Genomic DNA, 12,183 nt, shown 5'->3' on the forward strand with positions numbered 1-12,183 from the left:
TATATATATATATATATATATATATATATATACTGACTCACTCAATTGTGTTGACAGTGGTTTCATGATTGTCTCTAGAGCCACTATACATACTGACTTACTCAACTGTGTTAACAATGGTATTATATCGTGATTTTTACCAGAACCCCTATTACTGACTTACGTAAATTCATACGCATGTGGGAATACATCACCAAGTAGAGGAAACACTGATCTATAGTGCCACTTAATACAGGAACCTCATGAATGTATTTTTGTGCCCACAATGGTAAATACAATGGAGCTCACTTAAATACAATTCAAAGAAAGGATAAAACATCCAGAATGCGCAATCTCGTTTTCCCTCAGAGCATTCTTGAATGATAAGTCAATGTGCACATCTATAAAAGTCTGTGTCTCAGTTTATTTTAAAGAACTAGTAGAGATTATCATCTAGTTTATACATTTTAAGCACTCTTGAAACCTAAATGAAATCAGTTTTGTACGGCCACACGTGGTACAAACGAAGACACGTAGTTACACAATTCTACATTTCCTTATCATGTTTTATAAGTAATCAATAATCTGTTTAATATTGCACGTTTCAAATTGTATTAAACACCATATTTCTTCATGCTCTGTTCCTTCTGTCATACCAGTTATACGAAATATCTTCCTCTTCAATACACGGTCCAATCAGCTGTCAGACAGCTGCACATGCACGCCAAGCACACGGTAAACGCACGCGCTGTGCCTTCACGTGCCAAGTAACAATATGGGCAATCACACATCCTTTGGTAGAATATTTAATGGATTTTTTTGGGGTATACTCGTCATACTAGGAGAGAGAGAATGGAGTTGCAGATATAACTCAACAGGGGTTGTTACTCAGGAAACTAGACTAACCTCTGAAAACGGGAAGTTCAGAACGGTTATATGTTTAGTTGTGTTTAGAATAACAACTACGGTAGAGTGACATATTATGATTGACCCGTACAAAATATTTGACACCTAAAATCAGTATTCTCTACCTTTATTTTGTCAACGGATTTCCCCTTTGTTCTAGTAAGCTGTTTCTCAGCCGTCAAAGCTAATCTACATTATCAGTTTACTGTTAGGCTAGTTCACAAATTTTTCAAATACTCATCTTAGATTTTAAACCCTTAAAGAGATCGTTTTTTTAAAACTAAATTGGTTTTCATCCACTTCAGGACAAGGGAGGAACGGGAACCCATTTTCTATATAAAACTAGCTTCAGTTCCATAAATTTTGATATTTTTTACAAAATTAAGTTGATTTTCTGGTCCAAAACAACTATTCATTATCAACAGATAAAGATTTTAAAATGAATTTGGTAGCTTGATGTAAAGAGCCGAAAAGATAAAATATAGAGATTAAGTTTAAAAAATACAGTGTTACGTAGTTGTTGTTGTTTGTTATAAAGCACAAAGCTACACAAAGGGTTATTTTTGCTCTGCCCACCACGGGTATCGAAACCCGGTTTCTAGCGGTATAAGTCCGCAGATATACCACTATACCACTGGGGGTCCACTGTTATGTAAGTTGCTCATTGAACTGTTTATTTTCACATTCATTTCGTTTGCGTTTTTCCATGTCTTCCATCAAATATGGAAGACTACAACATTGAAATAGGCTCAAATATCCAGTCTAACTGTAGGAAGTTTCCTGCGAAGTATGACCCCGAATTCTCCTAGCTTTCCTAGCTCACACAAACACGCATGTTGCTTCCGACTATAAATATCATAATTCATATTTTATTACAAGTCATAAAATTTTAATAATAAAAAGATATGTATATAAAAACTAATTTGTTACTGTGAAGCCTAACGTTGATTTGAAATTCGCGCAAAGCTACACGAGGGCTTTCTGCGCTAGCCGTACCTAATGTAGCACTGAAAGACTACAGGGAAAGCAGCTAGTCAATACCACCCACCGCCAATTCTTGGTCTACTTTTTTACCGACGAATAATGGGATTGACCTTCACGTTATAACGCTCCCACGACTAAAAGGACGAGGGTGTTTGGTTGCTTTGAATTTCGCGCAAAGCTACACGAGGGCTATCTACGCTAACAGTCTCTAATTTAGCAGTGTAAGACTAGAGTGAAGGCAGCTAGTCATCACCAACCACCGCCAATTCTTGGGATACTTTTTTACCAACGAATCACTATTCGTGATTGACCGTCACATTATAACGGCTAAAAGGGCGAGCTTGTTTGGTGGGACGGGGACTCGAACCCGCGACCCGCAGATTGCAAGACAAGTACCCTAATCACCTGGCCACCTAACACTGATAAATTAGTCATCAGCTCTATTTAAAATATCTGCCTATATATTGAACATCCTTCTATCTACCCGAAGAAATTTAAATTTTCAAGATAATTTGGATTTGTTAAGTAGCTTTATTAATAAAATGTTTTTGTACATTTTATCTAAATCTTTTTTTTTTTCAAATAAAATAATTTAATTGATTTGGTGTGTTATATCTTGATAGTAGCATTTAAGCGAGGATAGGTATAAGGCTTAGTGGAAAAATAATCTTAACATGATAAGGAGCTCAAAGTTACCGGTGACAAACACACTAAGGCGTATATTTCAGGAAAGCTTTTCATTCTCTTACATGAATATCAGTTTATTGAAAGATCATATTTTGAATTCGGAGAATAACTATATAATCTTATTTTTTTAAACATTAAAATTATTATCTTCCTCTTTTGTTTGGGCTAAACTCGTATTCGATAAGAAAGCATTAAATCTGAAATACTTAAATAAATATACTTACGAATACAGAATTAACCAAACATTATAAATGAAATATTGTTGTACTCCATTGCTATTTTGCAAGAGTTGTAGCAGGAAGTCCAGTAAATTTAAGCATATTATTAATTCTATAGTAGTTTTAGTGTGTTTTGCATTACAATTTCTCACCAAACAAAAAGGTTTAAAGTAAAATGAAAAACGTGATAGTTACAACAAGCTGAAAAGCTGGACAAAACACAGTATTCTGTAATGAAATGTAATAATGTGGATGCAAAAACACAGAACACACCAAAATATTCCACTTGGAATTATATAAGGCTCCAATGGATTATTCCATATTTTTGGCACAGCTGTGGACGAGTTAATATAGCTTGAATCTCGGGACCCAATATGGAATTATGTAAAGATCCAGTGGGTTATTTATTCCTCATCATTAACACAATTATGGATGACGAGGGTTAATACAGCTCGAATCTCAGGACCCTATACGGATTTATCCAATAGATCATTCCTCATTATCGACCAATACAGCTGAGAGTTAATATAATTCAAATCTCATGACTCAATATACAATTTCTTAGATAATGAGATCTACGTATATTCCATAATATTAACTTGCAGTAACTTGAATCTCTAATCCCCATTAAATGAGGGAAATTCAGCATCAAACCATTATTCCACACAATTAACGAATTTAATATCTAAGTAGTACAAGGAATATTTACCCCAAAATTAAATGTTAACTTCAGTTATTCAGATAATACCTTCTTATGAACTCGATAAATCTTAATCCAAAGGAATTGAAAATGAGCAGATTTTAACTCCTCGTACGAGACTAGTAATTTTTCAGGACCTAACATGATGAGTGGTGGCAACTTGATGCAATACCTGATGAAGAGTCACATCGATTCGTTAAAATATCGTCTCAGCCATAAATCTGTTTTACTCTTGAACAAGTAGGGTGGGAAAAAATTCACATTTTCTAATTCCAACAGTAATAAAGAAGCTCCAGTGAAATCGTGTACCTATGCATTTCTTACTCACTGGTAAAGGTTTGGATATCAAACGACTTGGTCTGTTTTCTATTGCTGTTTTATCATAATTGAACATTTCAGAATGCTTCACTTCGGTAAACACAAAACTGGAGAAAAACAAACATGTTACTAAGTTCTTTTTTATAGTACATTTTTAACTGATTAAAAATACTCTCGCGAATACTTGAGAAAAATGAAAAACTGCTGAAAACGTAACTCCAATTCACCGTAAACAAAGTCAGCTTCTAAAAACCTTGTACACTGGCCGGTGAAAGTAAGAAATCCAAATTGAAAGGAATGGTTTATTGCAGGGTGAAAACTCTCAAAATATAATATTAACAGTACCAGATTAACTCTTGTATACTAAATGTCTAAAGTTTAACCTCGACTAAGGATGTCACGATAGTAAAAAAAACGGCGATCTTGAGAATATAAAGCAAGCTATCTTTAATACTTTATCTAAGCCGAATACTTCCAATAAAGCAGGCTGTCTTTAATACCTTATCTAAGCCAAATACTTCCCATAAAGCAGGCTGTCTTTAATATCTTACCTAAGCCGAATACTTCCCATAAAGCAGGCTGTCTTTAATACCTTACCTAAGTCGAATAATAACCATAAAGCAGGCTATCTTCAATACCTTATGTAAGCCGAATACTTCTCATAGAGCAGGTTGTCTTTAATACCTTATCTAAGCCGAATACTTCCCACTTTTTGATATTTCTTGGGTAATATCATAAAGCACACAAACGGTGTGAAGTATTATGCTTTAATATTATTCACGTGAAAATTGAATTTAAGAAGTAGTCTCTGACTTTATTTATACAATATTATTTTATTTTTACAGTAATATCTTTGTGATATCAGATAAGATACGTTCACTGGCATATATCAGACAATTTTTACAAGGTTTTTTTGAATAAATTACGAAATACTAATTTAGCACCTGCTCGTAGAATTATTTTGTTACTTTTGTAAATTATTACTTCACGTCACAGCTTATTTTCACGTCATATGCTTATGACTATAGATTTAATAATCAATAACAGTCTCTTGCTTTCAAACGTGCAGAGAAATACGGCTTACTTTAGGTCGGCGCAACTTGCTATTGGTTTTTACGTTTCTTTAATATTCTAGTAGGGAACGAACGGTCGATTTTATCCATCAATCATTTTATGCCACAGAGTTTCCAGTGCTTCGTCCTCGCTGGTTCTGAAAGTTTCGTGCCATAAACTACCAAAGTTGTCGTATATATAACTAAATTATCTTTGTAACCCAAACTGCCCGTTTTTCAGCGGCTTCTTTTGGCCACAAAGTAATTCATTGTTTACTCTGTAATTCACGAAATCACTTATCACAAAAAAGCCCCCCAGTGGCACAGCGGCGTGTCTGCGGATTTCCAACGCTAGAATTTGGGTTTCGATACCAGTGGTGGGCAGAGCACAGATAGCCCATTGTGTAGCTTTGTGCTTAATTAAAAACAAACAAACGAAACATAAAATGGTGCCCTGCGTTCCTTGTTTCTGAATGGACTGCCTTTCTCTCGAGCTGGTGATGTCGTTGCTAAGTGACTTCCTCCCACGTTTTGCATGGTACCATATTCCTTGTTATCTTCTAATGCCACGTTCGTGCTCTATATCAAATAAACAAAGTTCTTCCGGTTTTTCCTGTTAATTCGCTTCCACATTGCAACGAATCACAACCGAACAATAGTTCGCAAACTAACGTATGTTTTCTTACTTTCCAAGTTACTGTTAAACTTTCTTGCTTACCCTTCCAGGTTTTTACCGTCCTTTTACCTCTCCAAACTGCGGTTTTCTCGTCCTAACTTCTAAGTTTACATTTTCTTCTTTCTAGTAGCATTATATTTTATTGACGCATGTTTTGCCTTTCGAATTTCTTCGGAGCTTCGTAAGCTGATATTTGTTTTCTCCAATTTTCACCGTTATCGCCTTCGTTATCCTTTTGAGTCAACTTCTTCTTTCGTTCAACTTCCCGACAAACTCTGTATACCTTTCTATTTCACTTCTATATTCACAGTAATAGTTGCCTTCAATATCAAATTATTGGCTCTCAGTCTCTGTGTATCATTACTTTCAGTTTTCGTCAATAAACAGTAAAACCTGGTTTCTCTTACACCCCTCTCCGTCAGGCATAGTCAATATGTCACGATACATGACAAGCCAGCAGCAGCAACAGGCAGAGTGAAATCCCGGGACCGACATCAAAACGCTCTTTACTAGCAGCTGACGGTTTCACACGCAGAGCATTGAAACGTTGGAGAGATATGTGAACACAGTTTAAGTGTGGTGGCAAGTGGAGCGTGGCTTAGCCTTGAAACTTTCAACTTCACGTACATAAATAACACCGGTGTATCCAGCCCTAGCCTAATCCCTCTCTCGGTCTCCTATTAAGCTTATCGAAATCATACGTGGTATTACATCGTACACAAGTAGTCGAAGTTCAGGCACAGAAGAGGCTAACTCCAGTAATGGTTCATAAATTCATTGTTGAGATAGACAAACAGACACATGTTTTAAATCACATGTAGTGTAGAATATTAAAAAAATCTCATAGCTAGATTTTCGCATATGCGTATAAAGTTGAGTACGTTATATTAAATTGATTTTCAATATGCAAATCAGCAAATCGAGCGACAACCACAGCAGATATAAAGTCATGGTTTAACTTCATGTATCTCAATTCCATTTTAACATTATTTGGCGTTTACCACCGAAAATGTATCGCTTTTGGAAAGGGTATGTAAAAACCCTTTCCCACACAAGATTTTAATACATTCAGATCATAAAGATATGTCAGATCGAGGAGTTAGAATTTTTTAGGCAAGGATAACCCTTGTACTTAATGGAATTGGAAAACAAAGGGATATGGATCAACATGAGACATCAGGACCACCTAGAAAAGGACATGCAACAAGTCATACCCCATTGACAAAATTCACAACAAACCGAACTATTAACAACGTCATTCTTTCATGTTCGTCAGTTAAGCCTGACAACAGACGTCTGCCTATTAGTTGCAAATCAAAATAATATTTCTTGAAACAAGTGTTTTAAAACATTTAAGTGTCGTATAGATTAATGTTCACTTTTCTTGCGAATTACAGCTAATACTTCTATATTGTAACATACAGCCTTTATTTCCCCGAAAGCGAACCAAAGGCCGCCTGGAGAAGTCACCTGTTTTAACCACTCGCACCACTATACAGTAGTGTGTTTTCTGTCAGTCAGTCAGTAGACACTAAAATTACGTCACATAAGGGACGCTTAACGTTTCAATTTGTTTTGTCGTGAAGTCAGTGAAACGTGCGCATGCTATGAATCACTACATCCTGTAACAGGTGAGAATCCACGGATACGTAAGTCAGTAGGAAAAATACATCCATGTATTCCAAGCAACAGTACACAAAGTAATAAAAAAAATGTTCTCCCGTCTGGAAAAGTGGCACAAGTTGCTTCCAAGACATATCCTTTTAACTGTCGTATATCTCAAGTACCTGAAGAATGAAACGAGTATTCATGATATTCCATACGAACACATACTGGTCAAGTCGCTAGACACAGTGCACGTCCTATTGATTTCTGTGTGATCTGATTGCTGAAACAGTCATTGGAAAAACCGTCGTTCTTGTACACTAGATGGATTATTAAACGTTTTCAGGAAGAACGGGTGTGCTTTGAGCATGAAGCCGTTTGCAATGAAAACAACTCTACAAAACTATTTTAAACATGTATGTTCGTCAGATAGAACATGATTGAGCGTGACGACACGGACTGTAAAATCATAGCGATGCTCCAAAATCGTTTAATATAACATACTTAAACTATGTAATACTGTCCTTCCTGTACTACTACTGTCACACCCTTCCTGAGTTTTAGAGACCCTTTTCAGCTGTGTATACACTATTGTCACTCCCTTCCTGAGTTTTAGAGACCCTTTTCAGCTGTGTCTACACTACTATCACACCCTTCCTGAGTTTTAGATACCCTTTTTCAGCTGTATATACACTACTGTCACACCCTTCCTGAGTTTTAGAGACCCTTTTCAGCTGTGTATGCACTACTGTCACACCATTCCTGAGTTTTAGAGACCCTTTTCAGCTGTGTATACACTACTGTCACACCCTTCCTGAGTTTTAGAAACCCTTTTCAGCTGTGTATACACTACCGTCATACCCTTCCTGTGTTCTAGATACCCTTTTTCAGCCGTGTATACACTGCTGTCACACCCTTCCTGAGTTTTAGATACCCTTTTTCAGCTGTGTATACACTACTGTCACCACCCTTCCTGAGTTTTAGGGACCCTTATTTGTTGTCTTCAAGTAATTTACGTTAGAAAAATACTTTGTAAAAAGGGCGCAGTATTGATTATATAATTAACTAATTTTAGTCAAAGATTATTATTTTTTTTATCTGAGATATGTCTATAAACAATATGTCAAAGCCAAAAAAAGAGAGTAATTAATAAAATATACAGCTGGATAAAGTAGAGAGATTCGTGATTTTAATAACTTTTATTAAATTATAATCGATAAAAATTTTGTCAGTCTCACTGATTTGTTTCATAGTTAATGGACAATCAAATATTTGCCCACTATAATGATGTCATGTCGTCACTGTAGCTAAAAGTAGATTGGATATCAGTAACTTTAAAGGAGTCATATTTTAAAACTGTTTTGTCGCTTTTTGTTTAGCAGGAAGTCTTTGACAAAATGCACTTCCATTTTAAGGTATATTTTCATCAAGTTCAACAACTTAAAATGTCTTTGAAAACTTAACTGCACTGCATTTAATTACTTACGTATCAGTTCACACAAGCGGCGGCTGAAAAACTAACCTGTAAAGTTCGTCTAAACGTGAAAGTTCCACAGGCAGGAAGCTCATTTTCGCGATTAGGAACTCCCAAAGACGAACGAGTAAATTAATACTACATTTCATGTTGTAGAGTAGATGAATCTTTAATAGAATTGCTTGTTGATTCTGTATTTCTCTAATAAATAATATTTTGTGTTAATAAACACAACCTGAACAGATTCCCACTGCTTTCATTATTTCTATAGCGATAATTCAACCCAGCCAGTTTAAGCCTAATTGAAGTCCCTCAGCAATGAAAGAAAGCGACTTTTCTTCCTCTATTGTCAACGGGCCCGCCATGCACGGGTGGTTAGGGCGCTTCACTCGCAATCTGCGGGTCTCGGGTTCGAATCCCTGTCCCGCTAAACATGCTAGCCCTTTCAGCCATGGGAGTGTTATAATGCTACTATTCATCGGTAAAAGAGTAGCCCAAGAGTTGGCGATGGGTGGGTGATCACTAGTTACCTTCCCTCTAGTCCTTCACTGCTAAATTAGGGACGGCTAGCGCAGATAGCTTTCGTGTAGCTTTGCGCGAAATTCACAACAAACCGAACTATTAACAACGTCATTCTTTCATGTTCGTCAGTTAAGCCTGACAACAGACGTCTGCCAATTAGTTGCAAATCAAAATAATATTTCTTGAAACAAGTGTTTTAAAACATTTAAGTGTCGTATAGATTAATGTTCACTTTTCTTGCGAATTACAGCTAATACTTCTATATTGTTATATACAGCCTTTATTTCCCCGAAAGGGAACCAAAGGCCGCCTGGAGAAGACACCTGTTTTAACCACTCGCACCACTATACAGTAGTGTGAGTTCTGTCAGTCAGTCAGTAGACACTAAAATTACGTCACATAAGGGACGCTTAACGTTTCAATTTGTTTTGTCGTGAAGTCAGTGAAACGGGCGCATGCTATGAATCACGAGAAGAATTATGCACTCTGTGGGCTACAACATAGTGTGGCATACGAACTTCAAAAGTAAGAAATAATAATAGTTTTTACTCTTAATTTTGGTTTCATTTACTCTTGAAACATAACACTTTCGGGGACCCTGCGCAAGTACATCTAGTTTATATTTTGATTATCTATTTAGCCTAGTTTTATAAAAAAAATAGATATTTAGCTGAGGTGAGTGTGATATTATAAATTATTTGAACATTCTATAATATTCTTGTTCGCATCTCCTGCAATTAAATCTTATGTCATTATATATGTCTCAGATTTCGATCAATACATATGTCTTTATAATAATATGTTATATCTATAGTTGCATATTTAGTTTCCAAGGTAATGCATTTCTTCATTAAATCAATAGATTTATCGCCCATATATGTGGAAGAATGAGAAATTCTACCAATTGAGCAAATAATAAACGTATAATATATTATATGAATTGAAAGAGGGTGTCAAAGCAGATCTAATTATAGACAAAAACTCTTAACTAGAAACTTGGTTTTGCTTTAAGTACAAAAAATTTGTAAAATTTGTACTGTCTACTTTCTTACTTGCTTACTGCATATACCATGCTAGACTTTTAAACTTCAGCACTACTTGTTACCAGTTTCCGCTGTTTTATGAGTATTTCTACACCGTATTTTATAAAATAAGAAAAAAAATGAAAATATATATAAACTATTTTACATTATAATTTCAAATGTCGTTTAATCTAAACGTTTTTAGTAAACGGGCAGTAAATGGAAAAGATTGAACTCTTTAACATAACCCAGTTTGACGTAGCTGTTTAAAATACATTCTTTAATACTGTTTTATGGAGTGAATATAGCTTTACTGCATATGATGGTTTGATGAGCTCAGAAAAGGTAAAAATCTCATCCAGATGTGGTATGGTTGTTGTCGCCAAAGTGTGGTTATGTTTACATTTTACTTCATGGAGATGGGAAGGAAACCTTGGTGCTAAATTTAGCTGGAAATCTAGATGGCTCCAAACTCTTAATCGAAATTACAGAGAGCAAAGATGCGTGTATATCTAAAACAACACCAAATGCTTGCCACATCTTAATCCATTGAGTGACGATCTAACCCACATATGATCCGCTGTTGAGATCCGACACTGCAGTAAACTGCAGTTATCAGCAACCTATATTATGGTTTCGTTAACTAATACAAAATTCCATAATTTTTCATGTCTCAATAATCTGTACGGCCCGGCATGACCAGATGGTTAGGGCGCAATCTGAGAGTCGCAGGTTCGAATCCCCGTCACATCCAAACATGCTCGCCCTTTCAGCCGTGGGGGCATTATTATGTGATGGTCAATTCCACTATTCGATGGTAAAAGAGTAGCCCAAGAGTTGGCGGTGGGTGGTGATGACTAGCTGCTTTCCCTCTAGTCTTTCACTGCTAAATTATAAACGGCTAGCGCAGATAGTCCTCTTGTAGCTTTTCACGAAATTCAAAACAAACCAAGCCAATAATCTGCTCTTTTTATCGTTCTTGAATTCGAAAAAATTAACTATTTATTTCCTTGATCTTTTTATAAAAGAGCAGGATTATAATTTTCGTGTTGATTATTCTCTTGGATCTCTCTAATCTAGTTGGAATATTTCTGATGACAGGTTTTCTTCAGCTTGAAAATAATGGCAAGTTTATTTTATGATTTTAAATCGAATAGAAGGAAGAACTACCATAAAAATCATTACGAGAAACCCCGAGGATGAATATGTGTAAAAACATATCTCGATTGACTCTGAATATGAAGTATGGTTTGGAAAAGTGTTCGATAGAATGGAATACTTATAACGTCTCGGCTGCAAAGACTTGATAACATGTCGCAATTTCAGACTCGGGAAGTAACTGTATCGTAACCTGCTTTTATAAATCGACACAGCACAGCCATTTTTTTTTATAAAATAATGAAAAATAGAAGTGTGATAAGGCGCAGTCAGAACTCTCTATCAAAAGTGTATTCGTAAGTTTCGTTTTTACGTAACTGATATTATACGAACAAAGTGTTAGTAAGCCTGAACAAAATAAACGAATCGATCCCCTCCCACTACGAATAAAAAATAGATTTCATAAAAGTTCTTTCATCGTAATAGTATAAAAGTATTAGTCTTGGAAAATTAGATTGTACTTTCATGTATAATGCTACCCCCCAGTGGCACAGCGGTATGTCTGCGGACTTATAACGTTAGAAACCGGGTTTCGATACCCGTGGTGGGCAGAGCATTGATAGCCCATTGTATAGCTCTGTGCAAACAAAAATGTCTAATGTTGCACTATTTTCCCGGTACAAGTTTTATGTGTTATTTTTAACAATACACACTTTTCTACTTGTACAATTTTAATGTATTTTACGGGAAAATTATCTCAAGTGTTTGAAGAAATTTGATGAAAATTCATATAAATATCAAATATTGTTTTCATAATTCATACGTACATGTGTGCTAAATATCAAATATTGTTTTCATAATTCATACGTACATGTGTGCTAAATATCAAATATTGTTTTCATAATTCATACGTACATGTGTGCTAAATATCAAATATTGTTT

At 35.6% G+C, this 12,183-nt stretch overlaps 1 protein-coding gene across 1 annotated transcript in view; it reads right to left on the minus strand.

Annotated features, from left to right (window-relative positions):
- The window catches only part of LOC106467064 (glutamate decarboxylase-like), a 44,452-nt gene extending 38,646 nt beyond the window's left edge, over positions 1-5,806 (minus strand). The window contains exon 1 of the mRNA XM_022395174.1: positions 5,563-5,806. The gene's annotated coding sequence lies outside the window, so the exon portion shown is untranslated. The remainder of the gene's footprint in view (positions 1-5,562) is intronic.
- Positions 5,807-12,183: the final 6,377 nt, after the last annotated feature.

This window comes from Limulus polyphemus, unplaced genomic scaffold (genome assembly GCF_000517525.1).
Source record: "Limulus polyphemus unplaced genomic scaffold, Limulus_polyphemus-2.1.2 Scaffold2474, whole genome shotgun sequence".
In the NCBI taxonomy this organism is placed as follows: Eukaryota; Metazoa; Arthropoda; class Merostomata; order Xiphosura; family Limulidae; genus Limulus; species Limulus polyphemus.